The following is a 24,683-nucleotide window of genomic DNA, read 5'->3' as shown; positions in this document are numbered from 1 at the left end:
GTGGAAGGAGACTCCGCCCTCCATACCTGCCATCCGCCGGCCTAAGAGGAAGGGGACTCTGCCCTCCATGCCTGCTATCCACCGACCTGAGAGGCAGGAGACTCTGCCCTCCATAACTGCCATCTGCTGGCCTGAGAGGCAGGAGACTCCGCCCTTCGTAACTGCCATCCGCCGGCCTGAGAGGCAGGAGATTCCGCCCTCCATAATTGCCATCCACTGGCCTGAGAGGCAGGAGACTCCGCCCTCCATAACTGCCATCCGCTGGCCTGAGAGGCAGGAGACTCCGCCCTCCGTAACTGCCATCCGCCGGCCTGAGAGGAAGGAGACTCCGCCCTCCATAACTGCCATCCGCCGGCCTGAGAGGAAGGGGACTCCGCCCTCCATAACTGCCATCCGCCGGCCTGAGAGGAAGGAAACTCCGCCCTCCATAACTGCCATCCGCCGGCCTGAGAGGAAGGAGACTCCGCCCTCCATAACTGCCATCCGCCGGCCTGAGAGGAAGGAGACTCCGCCCTCCATAACTGCCATCCGCCGGCCTGAGAGGAAGGGGACTCCGCCCTCCATAACTGCCATCTGCCGGCCTGAGAGGAAGGGGACTCTGCCCTCCATAACTGCCATCCACCAACCTGAGTGGAAGGAGACTCCGCCCTCCATACCTGCCATCCGCCGGCCTAAGAGGAAGGGGACTCTGCCCTCCATGCCTGCTATCCACCGACCTGAGAGGCAGGAGACTCTGCCCTCCATAACTGCCATCTGCTGGCCTGAGAGGCAGGAGACTCCGCCCTTCGTAACTGCCATCCGCCGGCCTGAGAGGCAGGAGATTCCGCCCTCCATAATTGCCATCCACTGGCCTGAGAGGCAGGAGACTCCGCCCTCCATAACTGCCATCCGCTGGCCTGAGAGGCAGGAGACTCCGCCCTCCGTAACTGCCATCCGCCGGCCTGAGAGGAAAGAGACTCCGCCCTCCATAACTGCCATCCGCCGGCCTGAGAGGAAGGGGACTCCGCCCTCCATAACTGCCATCCGCCGGCCTGAGAGGAAGGAAACTCCGCCCTCCATAACTGCCATCCGCCGGCCTGAGAGGAAGGAGACTCCGCCCTCCATAACTGCCATCCGCCGGCCTGAGAGGAAGGAGACTCCGCCCTCCATAACTGCCATCCGCCGGCCTGAGAGGAAGGGGACTCCGCCCTCCATAACTGCCATCTGCCGGCCTGAGAGGAAGGGGACTCTGCCCTCCATAACTGCCATCCGCCAACCTGAGTGGAAGGAGACTCCGCCCTCCATAACTGCCATCCGCCGGCCTGAGAGGAAGGGGACTCTGCCCTCCATAACTGCCATCCACCGACCTGAGAGGCAGGAGACTCTGCCCTCCATAACTGCCATCCACCGACCTGAGTGGAAGGAGACTCCGCCCTCTGTAACTGCCATCCGCCGGCCTGAGTGGAAGGAGACTCCGCCCTCCATAACTGCCATCCACTGGCCTGAGAGGAAGGGGACTCCGCCCTCCATAACTGCCATCCACTGGCCTGAGAGGCAGGAGACTCCGCCTTCCACAACTGCCATCCACTGGCCTGAGTGGAAGGAGACTCTGCCCTCCATAACTGCCATCCACTGGCCTGAGAGGAAGGGGACTCCGCCCTCCATAACTGCCATCCACTGGCCTGAGAGGCAGGAGACTCCGCCCTCCACAACTGCCATCCGCCGGCCTGAGTGGAAGGAGACTCCACCCTCCATAACTGCCATCCACTGGCCTGAGAGGCAGGAGACTCCGCCCTCCACAACTGCCATCCGCCGGCCTGAGAGGAAGGAGACTCCGCCCTCCATAACTGCCAGCCACCGGCCTGAGTGGAAGGAGACTCCGCCCTCCATAACTGCCATCCGCCGGCCTGAGTGGAAGGAGACTCCGCCCTCCATAACTGCCATCCACTGGCCTGAGAGGCAGGAGACTCCGCCCTCCACAACTGCCATCCGCCGGCCTGAGAGGAAGGAGACTCCGCCCTCCATAACTGCCATCCTCCGGCCTGAGAGGGAGTTCACCAGGCAGGTCCAGCTCCATCAGGGCTAGCCTGGAAGAAGGAAGAGCCCTCCCTCCAATCCATCTGCCTTGGTCCAGGCCTCAGAGGGAGAGAAGAACCACTGGACCTCATCCCCTTTCCCTCCACCATTTCCTTCTCCTTTTGTTTCGTGTCTTTTAGATTGTAAGCCTGAGGGCAGGGAACTGTCTGATTAAAAATAATAATTGTAAGCCACCCTGAGAGCCATTAGGGATGAAGGGCAGGGTATAAATACCTAAATAAATAAATAAATAAATAATGAACTAATGTGTACAGGAATGGGATATTTTGAGTCAGATAATTACACACGGTTAATCAAAGGCTATAACACAAAGTCTGGCTGAATAATATCAGTAAGTCCTCAGGGAAAGCCCATCAATATAACCTTAATCCAAGTTTATGCTTCAACTACAGAGGCAGAAGAAGAAGAAATTGAAAGATTCTACATGGAAGAGAAATTGTTCACAAACCAAAATAGAATTTCTTGTCAATCATAGGCAATTGGAATGCAAAAGTGGGAAACTGAGCGGAATCAAAGACTGTAGGGGAGTTTGGCATTAAGATCAGGAAATGAAGCAGGAGACTGACTGGCTTCTTAAACCTGGGAGTCTTTGCCCCTAATAGTGGGAAGTGGTTGTTAGATAACAAGAGCAGCTTAACCACAGCGACAAACTAGACAACTGCCCAAAGTGCCAAGATTCCAGGGATTCTGGCCTCAGCTATGCAAAAGTCTTGGCAAAAAAAGTAATTGACTGCGTGTACTAAATTAGGCACAGAGAAGCAGCTTAATAGTTTGTCAATATAGGACAATATCCCAGCATTCCAGAGTGCTGAGAGTCTTCACTAGAAGCCCTTGGGCCCATTTATATTAACAGTTATAGCACAATGGCCCCATTCCCACTGGCCTATGACATGGATCAGGATGCGAATCATGGGTGCATCATTTCCATTTGAGTGTGCATTCGACCTGCATTGCTCCGATATAGTTCCCATTGGGATTCGAACCTGAATTGAATTATCCTGAAAAATCCTAATTTTAGGTCGATAAACCAGTTTAAAAAAATAGTGGCTTTTTAGCGAATTTTCCTGTGTCTCCGGAGTCTGATTCGGAGCAAATGAATGGGAACGAAAGGGTGTCTGATTTGGGAACCTGGAGATGGGAGGAGCAGCGCTCAAGGGGCTGGCCTGGGGGTGTCACCCTCTTTGTGCTCTTTCTGCATCGCTGGCGCCATTTTCTTCCGTTCGCATAGCCTTTCCGCCAGTGGATTGGGAAGCCAGGTAAGGAGATCGCACTACATTGAGCTCCAAATGCAGTAAACACATTACTCCCCCTAAAACCTCCCCTCTGCTCCACATTCATAGACCAACGTGTGAGGAGACCCATTGAACACCATTTTTAACTATTATTATTTTTTCTTTTTTGCCCCTGCCTGAGCACCTGAGCAACAGATGGGCTTTGCAGTACATGCCTGCATGATCACCCCCAAGACAGCCCAGGGAGCAATGGGGAAGGCAAAGGGATTTGGGGGGATTAGAGGCTCCTTCTCTCTTTCCCAGAGGAACTATGGGAAGACACAGAAGAGCCTGGACACCAAGGGATTTGAGGGGAATAGAGGCTCCTCTTCTCTCTTTCCTAGAGGGAGTCTGGGGAGACACAGAAGAGCCTCAGATGGAAGGGGTTTAGGACGAATAGAGGTTCCTTCTCTCTTTCCTACAGGGAGTCTGGGGAGACACAGAAGAGGCTGGACACCAAAGGATTGAGGGCAAAGAGAGGCTTCTTCTCTCTTTCCTAGAGGGAGGCTGGGGAGACACAGAAGAGGCTGGACGCCAGGGGATTGGGGGCAAAGAGAGGCTCCTCTTCTCTCTTTCCCAGAGGAACTATGGGAAGACACAGAAGAGCCTGGGACCCAAAGGGATTTGGGGTGAATAGAGGCTCCCTTTTCCCTTTCCCGGAGGGGAAAAGCGCCTAAGCAGCTGATTGGCTGTGACGTCAAGCGCTTAAGGGCTTGATTGACAGCTGCTTTTTTAAAAAAGGGAACAGGGAGCAAAATAACCCACTTCAAATTACCACAGGGAAAATACCAATGGGAACGAAAAAGGGGTAAAAAAAACCCAGGTCTGTTTGCACCCGTTTTTAATGGGAACAATGCGTCAGATTTGAGTCAGAATCTGAGTCAGAATCGCAGCGAAATAAGCCGCTTTTTTTGCCCCGTGGGAATGGGGCCTTTGATTCCACTTTATCTACCACTGCTCCAGCATATGGAATCTTGGGGTTTGTAGTTTAGGGAGGTGTACTTAACATTCTCATCCACAGCACTCTAATGGCACAACAGGCTATAAGCCTCAGGATTCCATAGGATGTAACTATGGCCATTAAAACAGAATAATAGCACACAGAGAATAATAGTATGAATAGGTGTTACCCTCAATGCAGACATGTCTGGAGAGGACATCAATCTTCTGCTTGATTAAGGGGAATATTTAGATTTAATTCACATAAAGAAAGATACAGAATGCTTCCCCCGAGCAGGAATAAACTCTTCTAGAACATGGCCGCATAGCCCAAAAAACCCACAAAAAATTATGGGTGCAGGCCGTGAAAGCCTTCGACCTCACAGATACAGAATAACCGAGGTAACTCAGTCTTGAGGAATCTATCCCAGCTTTCCTGGGTCTCAAAGTACACAGAACTCCAGAATCAGGTTTTCAAATGAAAATTAGAGGTGTTACAAACCACCGCTTTGCGGCTGTCTGCCGACGCTGCTCTTTGCTCTGCGAGGGAGTCGCAGCATACAAACCGTGCGACTCCCTCGCGGAGCAAAAAAGAAGCTCCAAAATGGAGCTTCTTCCTGCGGCGCCATTATGACGTTGCGAGGCGCCCATGGTGCACCCACGCCGTCATAACCGCCCCGACCCGTCTGGACGCTATGCGTCCAAGACGTAAACATGGCGGTGGCCGTGTGGAACGGCCGCTGCCATTTGTCACGGACTGAGTGCGTGATAGGGAAAGGGGCGTCTAGAAGAGACACCCCTTTTTTAAAATGGGATGTCCTGAGGACGTCCGAAATGGCGGTCTATAACCCGCCTTAGTTTTATTTAAAAGGGGAAATAAACACATTCACTTCAGCAGACAAACATGCACACGCACACACACGCACACACAAGGACTAGAGAAATCAAAGGTAGGAGGTTGGAATAGATGTAAGGTATCACTAAGGTGATAATTATCTATGTGGATCTTAAGTCCAATCAAAATGAACTAGAGGACTCAGTCACTCCCGTGACAAGTGGGAATGCCGAGTGATCAAGGTGCTAGTCAAGCAAACCAATGGAGTTTCTGCCTACTACTGGACTGAGCTGAAAAGTCCCAATATTTATACCAAAAATACGTCTTGTGGGAAAATTCCAAAGTGTTGAAAAGACCAATTGGTCTTTAAGTTACTTTGAAATGGGTTTGAAGTTCTTTGAAATGGGTTTGAAGTCACTTTGAAATGGTTTTCCAGGGTGGCAACATTGAAGTGTGAATGAATGGCAATAGACACACACTTCCAGGCAGGGAGGATTAGCACACAGGATCATTGGTGCATTGTTTATCTTACATCAGCCCATTGTGCTGTGATCCTGAGGTCTCCTCACCTTTTCAAGAATCTTTGGCATCACTCAGTCAAACTGGGCCCCCTATGCAACTCTGCTAGCCTATGTGCGAAAGCTATTCTCTAGTCATAGTGTCCACATTTTTTTGGTTGTGGAAGGGTCACCCAGTCTATGTTTTATCGCATTTCTGATATCAAAAGAGGAGGGATATGTGGAGGCACTCATGGCCCCTAATATGGGCCCCTGGTTAGAAATGCCTACTGGTCTCAAATGTGGGTGGAAACTGAACTAATAATTGCTGTGGTTTTCAGTTATTCCTACATTATTTGGGAAAGTGTTGTCCAGCATGCTTAACTCTAGCACCAAAATAGGTTCAGCCCTTTAGATAGTTCAGACTGCAATCCAGAGCAGATTCCTATGTGGCAAGAACTGGGGATACATTGCCTTTGTGGTTCTTTCCAACTCCTGACTGCAATTCACTGTCTCATTCACATGAAATCCACCAGCCAACCCTGGAAACTTTCCCAAGTTCTTCTGAACATCATCATTTTAAATCTGTATGTTGCCAACTGGCTACATCCCTGATGCTAGTGGGAATGTTGTCATTATTTGCCATCAAATTGACCTTGACTTCTGGTGACCTTTCAAAAGCTCTGGTCATCTGATCATTGTAGATGAGAATAACCCTTGTAAATCCAAGATGAAAATTGGCTATGAGAGGGAGATGGGAGCATCAAATAATGAACCTACATTTTTTAAAATCAGTATATAATTCAGATAACTTCTCACATTGAGAAATGAATGTAACATCCTGACTATCTATTCCCATTCTAATGATTTATAATGCTAGTGCAGAAGGGCAAAGAAATCAGCTTCTAATTTGCTACATGGATTGGGAGATATTTGGAGTAAAAAGCTATCTGTAATCACATGCCATTGCTCATCCCCTCACTGTCATATCACCACATGATTTGTGTTAGTGGTCACAGGATGAAGAGACAGCGGTGGTGGCTTACATGTTGACTTTGAAACTACACGGCAGGTGTCACAACATAGATGGGTTGAAAGAATACTTTTGAGAACCATGCAACTTGTTTACTGACATCAGTACAACTATACAAGTGAAAAAAAGCATGTTTCAATCAATGGTTGGCATCCTGTTGATTAGTCCAAAGTAGAGTAGAACCATTCAATCAATTGTTGATTAGAATGTCAACATGTAGGTAAGTCCCACTGAACAAATGGGTCTACTTTAGTCAGGTATAACAACAAGATTTAGGCCAGAGCATGGCAAATGTTATGTTTTGGAGAAGAACTCACAGGATCCCTCAGCCATGCTGATTGATGGATTTTTAGAACAGTAGTCAAAAGAAGTATGAAGTTCCTGTTTAATGCACAATGTGATCCAAGATTTCCTTTCACTCTAGTCTAGAGGTTTTAGGGTAGGGTCTATGAGGTCTTCTCAAGTCACTTCCAGTTTTGAAAATGGTGGAGGGAAAGGGGATGAGGTCCAGTGGTTCTTCTCTCCCTCTGAGGCCTGGACCAAGGCAGATGGACTGGAGGGAGGGCTCTCTTTCTTCAGGCTAGCCCTGGTGGAGCTGGGCCTTCCTGTTCACTCCCTCACAAAGTTGTCTTTCGTATCTTAGAAAGTGAAATACACAACACTCTGATCTCAAACAATCCAATTATGTCAAATCTTCCATGTGGATTCCTGCATTCACATCTCTGCTGTATTGCCCATGACTTATCCTTTTCATGTTGAAAAGCAATCAAGTTGTGTTGAAAAGCAAATCCACTGTAACAGCACTCAGCACCAAGGGGGATTTCCTCCATCAGCAGAAAAAGTTGAAAAGGCAGCAGTTTGTACTATCCACTTACGGGTTGTTCCCACTTAAGATTTGAAACGATTTAAAATACAACGTTTTTAATAAAATCGATTCAAAATAACACTGTTCTTATCCCGCCATCCGAATCGCTTTGTTCATCGTTCCCATCTGTTTGTTTAAATCGAAGTTTTTACCTGCAAGCGTTCCTACTTGGCATGAAATCGGTGTTTAAATAAAGCGATTCTTCTCCTCCATACCTTATTTGGAGCTGTCAATCAATAGTACGTCAGAATGACGTAACGTTAATCCGGAATATTTGGAAGCGATTTATCTTTTGGCATCGTTTCCATTTCATTGACAGCCAGGGAGAATCCCTTCAGAGAGCACAGAGATCAATGAAGGAGGCTGCTGGCAAAAAGCGAAGCTCTTTCCAGAGGAACTATGGGATAGGTTTTGGAGGGCAGCATCCCCTCTTCATGTCTCCCAAGACAGCCAGGGAGAATCCCTTCAGAGAGCACAGAGATCAATGAAGGAGGCTGCTGGAAAAGCAGGGAGGGAGCACTCTTCCCAAAGATTCTCTTTCCAGGGTTGGAGGAGAAGGCAGATTCCATTTGAAAAATGGAGGGAGAAAGGCTCTATCCCCCCCCCCCCCCCATTGATCAGAGCCCTTCCTTGCCTGGGCGAGATCAGAGCCCAAGCGGGCAGGGAATACCTCTTTGAGAGGAGCCTTCCCTTCCTGCCTCTCCTCCGTTAGAAATGGGCTCTCCCCACACAGAGGGGAGGTTGCAATCCACTGGCAGATGCAGGCGCTTGAGCAGCCGGGACTTCAGGCCGTTTCTCCTTCCCTCCCCGCCTTCCCAAACCGAAGGCATCGCTGCCTTGGGTCTGAGATGGCAAGGAGGGAAGGAGAAGTTGGCACGGGCTGTTTCTCCTTCCCTCCCCGCCTTCCCAAACCGAAGGCATCGCTGCCTTGGGTCTGAGATGGCAAGGAGGGAAGGAGAAGTTGGCACGGGCCAATTCTCTTTCCCTCCCCGCCTTCCCAAACCGAAGGCATCGCTGCCTTGGGTCTGAGATGGCAAGGAGGGAAGGAGAAGTTGGCTCGGGCCATTTCTCTTTCCCTCCTTGCCTTCCCAAACTGAAGGCATCGCTGCCTTGGGTCTGAGATGGCAAGGAGGGAAGGAGAAGTTGGCTCGGGCCATTTCTCTTTCCCTCCTTGCCTTCCCAAACCGAAGGCATCGCTGCCTTGGGTCTGAGATGGCAAGGAGGGAAGGAGAAGAGTCATAATCCAGCACTCAAACCCCTTTCAACACGCTGGCGATTACTATGCTATGAGAAAGAGAGAGAGAGAGAGAGAGACATGCAGACAGACTAATTAGATAGGTACATTGGCTAGACAGAGAGATAGACTGGATAATTAGATAGATAGATAGATAGATAGATAGATAGATAGATAGATGTATATGGGTAGATAAATACATACATGGTTGGACAAACAGAGAGACAGACAGGATACATAGAGATGGATGGATAAATAGAGAGATTTAAACACTGGCTAAATAGACTGAAATAGAATAGAATGGACTGTCTTGGGAGCCATGAAGCAGGGATTTCCTGCGAAAACCATCCCATAGTTCCTCTGGAAAGAGCTTCGGTTCCCTAAATTCGCTTTGTACTCCCCATGGGGAGAGACAGCCCGCTTGGGCTCTGATCTCACCCAGGCAGGGAAGGGAAGGCTCCTCGCTTAAAGCGCTGAAGAGATTAAGCGCCTGTAAACCATTAAAATAAAAAATAAAAATAATCCTTATCTCTTATTGAAAGACTACAGCGGACAAAGGGGTGAGGGAAGCAAAAATGGCGACAGCCAGACGGATGGGGACAGAAAGGGTAACTCCCCCAAGGACAGCCCCATCGCACTCCGCTCCTCCCATTCATCTAACGCAATTTCAAAGGCTGTCGTTCCTATTTAAATGCTCCGGTTCCTAAATCGAATCAATGGAAAAACGTAGGTCAGACCCTAGTGTTTTTTTAACACGTGTTAAATGAGGAAAACTCGAATCAAAATTTTATTCCGCTCTACAATTCGATTTGTAGTGGAGACGATTGCGGGTTGCTCTAGAACCGTTCTAGGTTTAAATCGGATCCTAATAGGAACGCCACTCCTTGGATTCGATTCAGAACGCGGGGTTTCACCTAGTGAGAACAACCCCTTAGAATGATCTTTCCCATCCTTGCACTTTCTGATATTTCAGACTGCAGTTCCTATCATCCCTAGGCAGCCTAATCAATAGACAGAAATGATGATGGGATTTTTAGTTTTAAACAGTTTGGATTGCAACCTTCATCCACTCCAGCTAGTCAGCCTAACTGATGGGCAGGAATGCTGGTTAATTATAGTTTAAGAATATTGGGAGGAGAGCAGCAGGATCAGGAAGGTTAATTAGAGTGTAGGTGCATACACTACAAATGTGTAACAGGGTTACACCAGTTTAATTCCCTTAAAAGAGGAATTAAAAGAGACATAAAAATTATAGTTTGGTGAGAGTACCACATCCACAAAAAACGAGACACAAAATACTGCGGCAACTATGGCAAAGATGAGATTGCTGCCAAAGTCTGGAGAGACTGGAGAAAAGCTAACAAGATGTTTGTTACTCTCGTTCTTAAATAAAGCCAACATTGAGTGAACACTGTGTGCTCATGATCTGAAATCACTATGCTTAATTATGATCGCTTCAAAAAAAGAGAGAGAGATGAAAATGGTTAGCAATGTGCCCCCAAGCTATTGTTGCAATACTGGTTTAAAAAAACCTGAGATTCTATTATTTCAGTTTGTTCTTGGCTTACTGTAATACAGGGTTGCACAAGATGCGGCCCAGGGGCTGAATGTGGCCCGCCAAAGGATTTCTGGAGGCCCAGGGCTTCACTGTCAGGGGGAGGCGGATGTCCTGGCTCCCAGAGTCCTTGCCCAATCGCATGGGGCTTTGGAGGATGGGAGCAATGGACTCTTCCCCCCGAATTTGCCTCTGCTTCCCAGGGGAGCTTTTGCTGGGGGCAGGCTTACAGCTCCTCTCACCCCATTGGCCAGGCAGGCCCAGAGGGAGGAGCTTTTTGCAGGCAAGCAGCGGAGACAGCCGGGAGGGCAGAGAGAGAGAGCGAGAGAGCAGACAGCAAGAAAGCTAGTGATCACGAGAGAGCCTTGGGCCCTTCTTCTGGTGAGTGAGGAGGAAGACGGGAGAAAGAGAGGAGGACGCCCGACCACCGTGTTGTCCTCTTCCTCCTCTGCTGAGTTGTTCGCTTTTGAGTGGCCTAGGGGTTTTGCCTTCGAGTGGCAAGGCTGCCCGCCTGGCAAAACCCCAAGGCCACTCAAAAGTGAACGACTCGGCAGAGGAGGAGGAGGACAACATGGTGGTTGGGCATCCTCCTCTCTTTCTCCCGTCCTCCCCCCCTCCTCCACACAAGGCTTCCTGCCCAGCAATGGGGGAAAGAGACAAAAGAGAATGGGGGAAAGAGACAAGGATGTCTGCCTACCGCGTTGCTTTCCTCCTCCTCTGCTGAGTCATTCACCTTCAAGCAGCAAGGCTGCCCACCTGGCAAAACCCCCAGGCCACTCAAAGGTGAACGACTTGGCAGAGGAGGAGGAGGACAACAAGGTGGGTGGGTATCCTTGTCTCTTTCTCCCATCCTCCTCCTCTTCTTCTGGAAGGAAGGAAGGAAGGAAGGAAGGAAGGAAGGAAGGAAGGAAGGAAGAATCAAGGTAGTGAAGAAATGGAGAAGAAAAGAAAGAAAGGAGGGAGGGTAGGAAGAAGAAAAGAAATAAAAAAGAAAGAAGGGAGGGAGGGAAAGAAAGAAAGAAATGAGGGAGGGCCTGAGGAAGGGGATGCCTTGCCCCTTGGTAGGGTGACTAGACTTTCCCTCCTTTTCCCAGACATGTCCCCCATCTTAGCCTTCCTGTCCAGGAGGATGAATTCCATAATGTTTGCTATTTTGAGCATGACTAAGATGTATGGATTTGGATTTTGCTTCCAGCTTTTAGTTGGTCATACCCTCCCCATTTTTTAAATGTCCTACATTTCACCTAAAATTGTTGGTGGCTCAAACAACCTTAGCCAATCTTAATTTCGGCCCCTACCTCCTTCCAAGTTGGGCACCCCTGCTGTAATATATTGAATGAATTTATGAAAGTCTCATAGGTTACCCTAGAGTTTTTCGAGCATAACAGAGACAGAGGCTGTTTTCATGTTTTCACAAGGGTTCGCAAGTTGTGGTGAACTCACAACTTCCTTTCTTGCCCTGACATTTGGCTGCCAATGTGTCAGCATGATTTGTTTACACTGACACTCAAGTACTATTTTGAGAGCTGCTCTGAAAACATCCAAGAGGATAGGTTTGGGTCCAAAGGCATGTCCTTGGCTTCAGATTTGAAAACTTGCCAAAAAATGGAAAAATTGAAAAAGGAAGACCTGCATGCATGAACACACACAGAGAGAGACAGGATTCAAAGATATAGCTGTGTTAGTCTGTAGAATCAGTACATAGAAAGATCTTATAGCACGTTTGAGACTAAGGGGCTAAACAGACTGCCTCGATAGAGTGGCTTGCTGCGGCCTCTTTCACCACCAGATTGAGGCTGTGGCAACCACATGCCATGGCCCCAATCTGGTGCTTTATTGGCCCAAAAAAGGCTGGCAAAATGCTGCTCCTTTTTAGAGCAGCAAAAAGCCACCCTTTCCGCAGTTTCTTTGGTGCAGCGCATCTAAACGCTGCCTGGTTGGGCAGGTGTTGTGATGCCGCCATCAGGATGGAGTTGGGGTATGTGGCATGCATTTGCTATGCCCCCACTCCATCCCAATGCCAGCGTTTATTGCTGGTCTATTTAGCCCCTAACTGAAAGGAAGAAATTGACAGCATGAGACAACACAGACAGAGGTAACAGTTTTATATCACTAGCAGCAAAATGCTGCATCACAGGGTTAGTTTACATTCATCATCTAAATCAGGTGCCTTCAGTAACTGCATTCTAGGGAGTACTGGGTTTCCCCAGAAGCTTTTCAGGCATTTCACAATTAGAAGAGCAGTAATCGCAGATAAACTTCCCTGAATGTAATTTTGGAGATTACCAATAAGCTCCTGTAGTAAGTCAAGAACTCTCTCAGAATGCTCAAAAATTCACTTTCAGTTCAAACTAAGCCATGGGGAGACTTACAAAGGAAAAGAAAAAACACCTTCAAGAGTAAAATGATCTCTCCAGAGACGGGGTAAGCAATGTGTAATCTGTGGGCTGCATGTGGCCCTCACAGTGTCCATACAGCCATGCACTTTTTTCATTTACTCTGTAAAGTCTTGGGGGGGGGGGGTGATTGGTAATTTTTGCTGCTTTTTCTCCCTTCCCTTGGACTGTCCTAGGACCATGTTAAGGAGGAGTTTTCAAAACTGGAAGTGTCTTGGGAATCAATTCTGACACCCTCCTGAATTCTGCATGACTTCTGTGCTGTTGCCAAGTTGTGCTTGTAAAGCTGATAGTGTGTGTGTGTGTGTGTGTGTGTATATGTGTGTGTGTGTGTGTGTGTGTGTGTATATATATATATATATATATATATATATATATATATAGACAGACACACACACACATTCAAAAGGGATCTCAGTTGTGTACAATCATTTTCCAGCACAACAAAACCTGTTATACACAGAGACAGAATCAAATTTCGTTCTAACCTGAATCTGCCAACAAATATGGAAAACAATGCAGTGGCCAACAGATTGGAAGCAATCAATATATTGGAAGCAATCAATATTTTAATAAAAGCCCCCCTCATGGGCCTAAAAAAGGCCACGAGCCCTGAAAATGTTATAAAGTGCCTAGTTGTCCACTGAGAAGGTACAATTGGCCCTTGAGGAGCAAAAAATCAGTGATGCAGACAGTGGGTCGAAGTGAAAGAACAAATGTTGTCCTCTGATGTTCCAATGATAAGTGAAGCCCAGAGATGTGGAAGTTGTCCACCCTTACTTGGGATTTTATCACCCAGGGCTCCATCTACACTGTAGAATTAATGAAGTGTGATGCTGCTTTAACTGCCACAGCTTAATGCTATAGAATTCTGGGATTTGTAGTTTTGTGAGACATTTAACCTTCTCTGTCAGAGAGCTCTGGTGCCATAACAAACTACAAATCCCAGGATTCCATAGAATGGAGCCATGACAAGCTGCATTCCTATAAAGTTGTATTTCCAGTAGATTGAGCTCACTTCCACAGACTGGTGAAAAGGCCAAGTCATCAGGGGCCTTAACATTGGTGTTTACCAGAGAATTTTTTGAGGAGGAGGCCCACAGTCCTGTTTCAGTCATTACCAAAGACCTTGCAGTATGGAAGCCGAGGGATCTGCTGCAGTCACCTGCAACTCTTGTGGGATGTTTGTCTTCTTGCCTACAGATGTGGAGAACTTCACATGCACCAAGTGCAAGTTGGTAGCACTCTTGGAGGAGAAAGTGAAGCAGCTAGAGTCCAGATTAGCTACACTTCAGCATATTAGGGAACAAGAGGATTTCCTGGACACAACAAAACTAACGATCTTGGATGAGTACCATGCAGAGGAAGATGCTAGGGCGGAGGAGGTCACTTGCCATACACAGGAGGCAGACAGCTGGAGGAATGTCACCAGAGAAGTAGGCCAAGAAAGGATTGTTCAGGGAGCTTGCAGCTAGAGAATCGATTCGAAGCTCTTTCCCTTATCAAGGAGGATGAAGAAGAGCAGCATGGACAGACTTCAGGGACAGAGCATGGGAGCCTGAGAGTTCCACCCGAGGGAACAGTTGCTGCTAAGCCTCAGAGGAGGCATGTGGTCATAGTGGGGGACTCCTTGCTGAGGGGTACAGAAGCAGTGATTTGTAGGCCTGACAAGATGTCTCAAGAGGTGTGTTGTCTCCCCGGGACAAAGATCCATGATGTGACAGAGAGGCTGACAAGACTGGTCAAGCCTACTGACCAATACCCCTTCCTTTTGGTCCACATGGGAACCAATGATACTGCAAGACACAGCCTTCAGAACATCAAAAGGGATTATGAGGCGCTTGGTAGGAAGCTGAAAGGAATGGATGTACAGGTTGTCATCTCGTCTCTTCTGCCAGTTGAAAGGCACGGTCCAGGAAGGGAGAGGAAAATAGCGGATATGAACAACTGGCTTCGCAGATGGTGCCTCCGAGAACGATTTGGATTCTTTGATCATGGGCTGCGGTTCCATGAAGAGGGACTTCTTGCAATGGACGGGTTGCATCTCACGCCAGTTGGAAGAAATATTTTTGCCAACAGTCTCAAGAACTTGATCAGGAGGGCTTTAAACTGAGTTCCGAGGGGAAGGGAGACAATATTAAGGAAGGCGAAAAGGATGGCGAAAATAGTCAAACTGACACAGAGGAAACAAGACAAATAGTGCAAGGACCCAACAGTGGGAGGCAAAAAAACTTGCACAGGCAGCAAGTAAAAGGGACCCATGGTCTCCGATGTCTCTACACTAATGCACAGAGCATGGGAAATAAGCAAGATGAACTTGAACTCCTAGTACAACAAAGCAAATATGATATAATAGGCATCACCGAAACCTGGTGGAATGAGTCTCATAATTGGAATGTGGAAATAGAGGGGTATAACCTTTTTAAGAGAAATAGGCCAAACAGGAAAGGAGGAGGAATAGCACTATATGTCAGAGATATTTACACCAGTGAAGAGATCCAGGACATCAGTCATGGAAGCCAGGTGGAGAACATTTGGATACAAATTAAAGGGGAGGGAAACAACAAGTATGTTATGGTGGGAGTCTACTACAGACCTCCAAGTCAGACTGAGGAATTGGATGATGCCTTTCTAGAACAGATGACCACACACTCAGAAAGGAGAGATGTAGTAGTGATGGGCGACTTCAACTACCCTGATATTTGCTGGAAGTCAAACTCAGCAAAATCCTCAAGGTCTAGCAAATTCCTCACTTGCCTGGAAGACAATTTCATGGTCCAAAAGGTGGAAGAGGCAACAAGGGGGTCAGCTATTTTAGATCTGATCCTAACCAACAAGGATGACTTGGTTAATGGGGTGCAAGTGGTGGGATCATTAGGTGGAAGTGACCATGTTCTCCTGGAGTTTATAATACAGTGGAAAGGAGAAGTCAGGCAGAGTCAGACACACATTCTAGACTTTAGGAGAGTGAATTTCAGTAAACTTAGAGAAGTATTGAGGGCGATCCCGTGGTCAGAAATATTAAAAGATAAAGGAGTTCAGGACGGATGGGACTTTCTCAAAAGGGAGATACTGAAGGCACAATTTCAAACAGTTCCAGTGAGAAAGAAAAATGGGAGGTGTCTCAAGAAACCAGGATGGATGACTAAGGAACTTTCAACTGAGCTAAGTTTGAAACGGAAGATGTATAAGAAATGGAAAAAGGGGGAAATCACGAAAAAGGAATTCAAAGAAATAGCAGGCATTTGTAGGGGTAAAGTCAGAAAAGCTAAAGCACAGAATGAACTCAGACTTGCTAGAGAGGTTAAGAACAACAAAAAGGGCTTTTTTGGATATGTCCGCAGCAAAAGTAAGAAGAAGGAAATGGTAGGGCCACTGCGTCGAGAGGATGGCAAAATGTTAACAGGGGACAGAGAAAAGGCAGAATTACTCAACACCTGCTTTCCCTCAGTCTTCTCAGAAAAGGAAAAGGGTGCTCAACCTGAGGATAATGGAGCAGAGGACAGAATAGGAGAATTTCAGCACAGAATAAGCAAAGAGATAGTAGAGGAATACCTTGTGAATATAAATGAATTTAAGTCTCCAGGACCAGATGAACTACATCCAAGGGTATTAAAAGAACTGGCAAATGTAATATCGGAGCCATTGGCAATAATCTGTGAAAACTCCTGGAAAACAGGAGAAATCCCAGCAGACTGGAGGAGGACAAACGTTGTCTCCATCTTCAAAAAGGGGAAAAAAGAGGAACAATTACCGTCCAGTTAGTCTGACATCTATACCAGGAAAGATTCTAGAGCAGATAATTAAACAAAAAGTCTGCGAACATCTAGATGGCAATTCCATAATCACAAAAAGTCAACATGGGTTTCAGAGAAACAAGTCATGCCAGACAAATCTAATCTCTTTCTTTGATAAAATTACCAGTTTGGTAGATGAAGGGAATGCTGTGGATATAGTATATCTTGATTTCAGTAAGGCCTTTGACAAGGTTTCCCATGACATTCTTGCAAACAAGCTTGTAAAATGTGGACTAGACAAGGTAACTGTTACAAGGATTTGTAAATGGTTGACCGGCCGAACCCAAAGGGCAGGATCAAGATTCAATATGACCTGAATAGACTAGAAAGCTGGGCCAAAGCTAACAAAATGAAATTCAACACAGAGAAATGTAAGGTATTTCACTTAGGGCGGAAAAATAAAATGCACAGATATAGGATGGGTGACACCTGGCTGAATGAAACTACGTGTGAAAGGGATCTAGGAGTCCAAGTAGACCACAAGTTGAACATGACTGAACAATGTGATGCGGCAGCTAAAAAGGCCAATGCAATTTTAGGCTGCATCAATAAAAGTATAGTATCTAGATCAAGAGAAGTAGTAGTGCCACTGTATTCTGCTCTGGTCAGGCCCCACCTGGAATATTGTGTCCAGTTCTGGGCACCACAATTCAGAAAGGAAATTGAGAAACTGGAGTGTGTCCAAAGGAGGGCGACTAAAATGGTGAAGGGTCTGGAAACCATGTCTATGAGGAACGACTTAGGGAGCTGGGGATGTTTAGCTTGGAAAAAAGAAGGTTAAGAGGTGATATGATAGCCCTGTTTAAATATTTGAAGGGATGTCATGTTGAGGAGGGAGCAAGCTTATTTTCTGCTGCTCCAGAGAACAGAACACGGAACAATGGATGCAAGCCCCAGGAAAAGAGATTCCACCTCAACATTAGGAGGAACTTCCTGACAGTAAGGGCTGTTTGACAGTGGAACGCATTCCCTCGGAGGGTGATAGAGTCTCCTTCCTTGGAGGTCTTTAAACAGAGGCTGGATGGCCATCTGTCGGGGATGCTTTGATTTGGATTTCCTGCATGGCAGGGGGTTGGACTGGATGGCCCTTGTGGTCTCTTCCAACTCTACGATTCTATGATTCTATGATTAATTTTGCAGTGTGGCAGCAACCTAAGAGACCATTTCCTTTAACTACAAAGTACATGGCAGGAGCCAGTTTATGGCACACATTTTTTTCTTTGTTATGGGAACTGGAAACGCACTCTCGGGGCCCCACGTGACCGGGGAAAATGGATTTTATTGCACAGCAAACCATCTTCAAAACAGCCCCATTTTGTCCCTCAGCACCAAAGCCATCTCCATTCAGTGCTGAGGAGCATTAAATGTTCTGGTCGGAAGTCTTCCAACTGAGGAAAATAGCGCCTCTCAGCACTGAATGGGGACAGCTTGGCACTGGGGGATGGATGGGGTCCTTTTGAGGATGATTTGCTGTGCAATAAAATCCTTTTTTCCCCAGTCTCACGCAGCCCTGAGCGTCGCCTTCCAGTTCCCATAATGGGGGGGGGGGGAGGTGTGTGATAAACTTCAGTGCCAATCCAGCTGAAATATCACAAAGGGAGCTGCAGAAGTGTGTGTGTGGGGGGGAGATAAAAACTCCTGTAAGATCCCCAAAACAGCCTGATGAGGACTGAGCATGCTTAGCAGCTAGAATAATAGCATCTTAAAGTTGAAAGGGTCTGCAAAGGCCACCTAGTCCATTACATTGGCTTTGGGGCTGCTGCATTATACTATTGGTTCACATTACAGAGCTACAGAGCATGGAATTTGTTGGAAAAGACACTGAGAAAATGGAGGAAGTTGAAGCTGGAAGTGGAGGGAGTGGGAGAAAGAGGAAGAGAATAAAATCAGTTGGAAGCGGTTGGTAAAACAGGGGGCATGACCACAGCAGGGCACAAAGTAGCTTCAAGACACCACTGATCAGTAACCAAATGAGAAGAGAGACTAGCTGAGGCAGAACACAAAGAAGCCCAGTGGGCATAAGGAAGAAAATGAAAGGTGGATGGGAGAGCTTTGAAAGTTACTTTTAAAAAATAAGTTACAGTTGCACTGTCAAGGATCCCAAAGGTAAGTAGTTAGTGTTACATTTATAGATTTCAAAATTTCTCAAGTACCACTAAAATAGTTACTTTCAAATCATTTTTCAAACCGATAATATAAAAGTCAGAACTATAATACAAAAACAGATGGTAAAAGAATTTGGATGTGTGCAATACACTTGAGAACAATAATTTAGAATGCAAGTGCCCAAATATTGACTTTTATTAACCTCTTGGTGTTCAGAGGTAACCTAGAATGGAACAGAATATCCAAGCCAGTGCCAACTTCTGAGCAAGCCAAAGCAATCAAATTTACCATCAAACAGACTAAATGGAAGAAATTACAAACTTCACCAGAAACCACATTTTGATATCTGTTGTGCATAAAAATTCCATACCTCTTCACAGAGGAATCTTTTCACAAAGGAAAAATGGGACAAATATGGCCAAGTAACATCAGCATTTGGTCAAGAAAGAAAAAGTTATTAATAAGGAAAGACACACACAATAGAAGAGACTGCAGAGGTTTGCTTTTGTCTGAATCTTCTGGGAAGGACAAGGTTCTTCTACCTTGTCTCTTCTCCTGGTGAGTTAACTTTTGCTCTTTGAACTCAGTTTTCAGCAACTGAAGCAAGCTGAGGACAGAGGGGGAAGTGAAAGGAAAGAGGCTACAACATTTTAAAAGCAGCTGAAAAGGGGGCTCGAAAAGGATTGTCTCTGCCAAATTGGGACAGTTGGAAGGTATAAAATTACATATAGCAGAAAACCACTTAAACCGAAACTGAAACTCAAATTTCTCAGGAGAAGCATTGCACCTTCAGAGCTTTATGTAATAAACTAATATAGAGCATTTAGGGTCAGTTCCTGGGTGGGAAGAAACTCTGATACCACCCCCACCCCCCAAATTCTGCATGACTTCTGTACTGTTGCCAAGTTGTGCTTGTAAAGTTGATAGTATTTTTTAATATTTAAAAAAAAATATTTACATTCAAAAGGGATCTCAGTTGATTACAATCATTTTCCAGTACAACAAAAGCTGTTATACACAGAGACAGAATCAAGTTTAATTCTAACTTGAATCTGCTAGCAAATATGGTAAACAATGCAGCGGCCTACAGACTGGAAGCAATCAGTATATATTCCCATCCTCACAAAGGAGACATAAAAGACTGCAGTAATTACAGGACCATTGCATTAATTTCCCACGCAAGCAAAATTATGTTCAAAATTCTGAAGCATAGATTCCACTCATATATGGAGAGAGAACTGCCAGATGTCTGAGGGGGGGGGGGGGGGGTCATGAAAGGAAGAGGCACTAGAGATCACATCGCAAACACACGATGGATAATGGAATGAGCCAAAGAATTCCAGAAGAAAATCTGCATGTGCTTTATTGATTACAGCAAAACCGTTGACTACATAGATCATGAAAAGCTATGGCTTGCTTTTAGAGGAACGGGAGTGCCACTACATTTGATTGTCCTGGTGCATAACCTGTACTCTTGACAGGAAGTAAGAGGAAGACATATCCTAGTTCCACCTGTATGAAACTTTGTGTCCCTCTTACCCCTATTCCACCTTTTCAGCTCTTGCATTGCTTCCCACATGGACACACTGCCATTTACTGGTTGGTAGAGAGGGAAGCAGTGAAACAACCTGCTATATTCTATTAGCTGAACACAAAGCAACAGACAACAGAGAGTGTCATTGTTCTACATCCATCTATGGGAATGGTGTGCATTGCCACCCACTCCCATTTTCCACCAGCCAGTAAAGGATCATGTTGGTGTTGCTGTAGCAACTTCAGAGCAGGCTTGGGGAGGGAGAGTTGGTTCTTGCATGGTTGCTAGGTAATTCTGACCTCTGCAAAAACCAAGAAAATGATTTAGCCAGGCATAAACTGGACTTAGACCTTTGTAAGTCACTAACAGAATGCTAGCTATAGACCTTCACTGTGGGATTTTATCTAAGAAAAAATGACATAAATTCATACAATGAGTATGAAGCATATTTTTAAAATGACTCATTTTTTGCATGAAGTTCATTTTTTGTGAATTAGTAGCCAAACAACCTGTAGAAATTGGGGATGGGAAGGAAGAATACTGCCTTTTTTTCTTTGTTTTGCTTTAACTCTGTGCAAACAGTATAGTCAACAAACATAAAGTCACCAAACTCATTTTTAGATTCCCTTCATCTTGAGGCCTAAGGTATCACCCCTAGGCTGCCTCTGAGTACACTTTTATGTATGACAGACCCTTCTGCCATTTATACTGAACCACAATGATCCAGTGCATGCAGAGATAGAAATGGATCTGGTAAATCAAGATTTGCCTTCTTGATCAATTATGGACTCAACAGATCATCTTGGGCAACTCACTGTTTCTTGGCCTCAGTTTCCTATCTGTAAAATGGGCATGCTAAGGATATATAACAGAGCACTAAAGTCAGAATCATCCAGGCAATAATATTCCCCATCACCATGTACAGATGCAAGAGCTGGACACTGAAGAAAGCATACAGAATGAAAGTAAATACATTTGAGATGTGGTGCTGGAGAAGAGTGCTAAGGATACTATGGACAGCCAAAAAGTCAGACAAATGGGTTCTTGAACAGATCAAACCAGAATTCTCCTTGGAAGCCAAGATGATCAAACTGAGGCTGTCATACTTTGGCCACAAAATGAGAAGGCATGAATCACTAGAAAAAGAAATGCTAGGTGGAAGAAGGCAGGGAAGACCTCAGGCAAGATGGATGGACTCAGTCAGGGGGGTCACGGGCATGCGTTTGCAGGGACTGAACAGAACAGTGGAGGATAGGGAGTCTTGGAGGTACCTCATCCACAGGATCCCCGTGAGTCAGGGTTGACTTGAGGGCAGCTAATAACAACAAAAAGATATACCTTGTAAAGTTGTTCAGTGAAGGTCACTAAAATCAGGATTGTAAATCACCTTGCTGCTAAGTGTGCTACATATATCCCTAATGCAAAGAGATATTGTACACGGAGTGGGAACATAGAGATCGGTACTCTTGAAAAGAAGTAATTGAGAGATTTGACCTATGTTTTAATAATACATGAAACAGCCTGATGTTATTACTAATGCTATGTGTATTGCTACTGTGCAATCAGCATTAAATATATTTGTCTGCTTTTTCATATATCCTTTTTAATGGGCCAAAGACTTTCCAGTGCTTTCTTTCAAAGAGTGGGCATTCTGGCAAGATTAGATTGTAAGGCTTTACTCTGGGAAATGTAAAGCTCCATAAAGTGAAAGTGAACAAAGTAAAATGTTTATCTTCCATACAGCACTTATGAAATAATGAAGCAATAACAACTGTATTCATCATATGACTAATAGGTTGGGTGTTATTTTGCAGCATTATCAGGATGAATGTTGAAATATTAAAGGAAGGAAAGAGTGCAAAAAGAAAGAGAAAGAAAGAAAGAAAGAAAGAAAGAGAAAAGGCCAGCAGTACTTTCAGAATACAGTTATATTTGAGCGCACGCGCACGTGTTTTCTGTGCCTTCAAGTTGTTTCTGACTTATGGTGACCCTAAGGTGAACTTATCATGGGGTTTTCTGGCAAGGTTTTTCAGAGAAGGTTTGCCATTGCCTTCCTCACAGGCTGGGAGAGTGTGACTATCCCAGTGTTGCTCAGTGGGTTTTGTGGCCAAACAGGGAATCAAACCCTGGTCTCCAACCTGGAAAATCCTGTGTTAGGAAGCCATGGATCCTGCCTCACCCCGGCTTGCCAAGGATGAAACACAATATAATATGTTTCAGGTGATGGATCAGTTGTCCATTAGTTCCCATTGGTCTCTACTCCCGTACAAACAAACACCGACAAAAATCCATTCTCCACTTTGTATAAGAGTATGGACAACATGTATTGACTCACAGATATTCATAAGCCACAATCAGGGAAGCAAGCTGCAAGCTGAATTTTATTCATACACTGATTCATCTTACCGTCTGTAGCAGAAAAACAGCCCCATCTGTGAACTGTTGATGATTATGAAGAGAAATAGAATGTTTGCTGTAGGATTCTGCATGGGAGAGGGAAGGAACTCTAATGTTTCCTGTCCCTGTGTATCAACATGGGTGTTTTCAGTCACAAGGCTCTTTGCAATACTGTATTAGCCTACTGTTTTCAGCAGGAGAGGAAGCAGGCTAAGGAGGGAACCAGTGGCTCTTCAGATACCATGGGCCTAGAATTACATTGGCTCCAGATAGAGTGGCCAGTGGAGATGATGAGGGTTGTGGTCCCATGACATCTTGAGGGCCACAGGTTCCTGATTCCTAGTTTATAGCATCAGGGGCAGGGGTGACTTACCATGCAGAAAGAGCTTGTGGAACTTTGGTCAGGAGCTTGAAGACTGATGGCAAAATGGGGACGTATGTGTCCAAGCAGCATTAGAGTGTGGTCAAGTTGGCAAAAGTGATTAATGAGGCTGCAACAATTTGCTTTCGCCTGACCCTACTGGGGAAGGCAAGACTCGGTTACTTGAGTGCAAACAACATTTGCTCTTTGAATTTACTTTGCTGTGATTATAGTGACTTGAGAACAAAGGAGGAAAGTGGGAAGAGGAGGAGAAAAAATTGGGTCCTTTTGAAAGCAGCTGAAAAAGTGGGATGACAAAGGATTAATCAGGACTGTCTCTGCCACTTTGGGTCCCTTCTGGGAGAAAGGCGGCATACAAATGAAGCAAATAAATAAATACCAAATCAGAACAGCTGGAACGGAAATGATGGGCTGAGTTGTTATACAATATAGTCCATACTCCTGACTACCTCTCCAGCAACCTTTTCCCCAAGCCATTTTGCTCACTGTGGTGACATCCAAGATGACATTCTTTTTCTTTCTATGCCCAAAAGCCAAAGACATTTGGCAGATGAAACTTTCTTGAACCCTGGTGGCAGAATTATTTGTACTTAAATAAAATAAAATTAAAAATTAGTCTTTTAAAATTTTCTTTAAAAACATCACAGTTTACCAACTTTCTATTTTAACTGCATGAAACTATGAACACATAAATACATTTAGGTTGTGGATATAATACTGTAATTTAAAGGTATAATTTTAATTTTGATAGTTGTTTATGTCACAACTATTACCATTGCATTCAGTGAAATATGAAAAATTTGCTTTAGGAATAACAATAGTACAAAAAACATAACTAAGGATTCTGGATGGTGTGGTATGGGAGGAGGTTAGGGAGGTGAAGCTATGAGTTACCGCACTGGTGACACCAATCCTAGTGATGCCACTGAGCATACTCACTCTTCCCTGAGCTATTTTGAGAAGTTGTATGCTTTAGCCCCCGCCCCAATATTTCCATAAACTTTTATGTTCCTGTGCTCACCCTTCCCTCAGCTGAGTCTGCTGATACCTCCCTGTTGGGTATGATTAGTTTAATGCTGGTTATATAAACTAATGTGCTTGGAAAACTGGATGAAATGTAGAGTAAATGATTATGGTTCTATGTCTATCTGTCTGTTTACTTACCCATCTGCAGACCTAGCAGAAGGAGAGAAAGCTGGATGGTAGCAGAAGTGGCGGTGGTGATAAAACTGCTATAAACAAGATTACAATAGGACAATTTCAAAAAGTGGCACTACCTGAAACATGCCATGTTATCTAACACTACCTCACTGATTCCTAGCTTTTTGAATAGACACTAAATGACAGTTACTCCAAAACTCCAGTCAAAAACACCTGATAGACTGTGAAATCACAATGATCAACAGCATCACCATCAGCATCTTTTTAATTGTAAGACACAAGGATTCTAGCTATGAGATTATACAAAAGATAAAAACAGTAAATGCCATATATAGTGTAAAACAATAGCTCCACACAAGAACAAATCATAGGCATAATCACTGGATCAATATTTAAAAATCAACCAATTACATTTCATCCAGTAGTTGGGAGAGCAAAAATAGGCCAATCTGGGGCTAAAAAGTTGGCACTGTAGTGGCCAGAAAGGCATCACTGGGGAGAATATTCCATAGATGTGGGGCCACAGCTGCAGAAGCTTTCTTACTTGCCATCACCCTATGATCATCTTTCAGAGGAAGTATTTGGAGGATCACCTAAAATGTCAA

General features: G+C 45.4%; 1 long non-coding RNA gene across 1 annotated transcript in view; it reads right to left on the bottom strand.

The window, feature by feature from the left end:
• LOC149321394 (uncharacterized) overlaps positions 1-22,605 on the bottom strand; it is a 57,259-nt gene extending 34,654 nt beyond the window's left edge. The window contains exon 1 of the long non-coding RNA XR_016277906.1: positions 22,545-22,605. This is a non-coding gene — a long non-coding RNA (uncharacterized LOC149321394). The remainder of the gene's footprint in view (positions 1-22,544) is intronic.
• Positions 22,606-24,683: the final 2,078 nt, after the last annotated feature.

The sequence above is a fragment of the Sceloporus occidentalis genome, unplaced genomic scaffold, assembly GCF_023333645.1.
Source record: "Sceloporus occidentalis isolate IW3139 unplaced genomic scaffold, rSceOcc1.0.p SCAF_1, whole genome shotgun sequence".
NCBI classification, from domain to species: domain Eukaryota; kingdom Metazoa; phylum Chordata; class Lepidosauria; order Squamata; family Phrynosomatidae; genus Sceloporus; species Sceloporus occidentalis.
The sequence above is the reverse complement of the archived record's forward strand: the minus strand, read 5'-3'. Positions and strand labels throughout refer to the sequence as shown.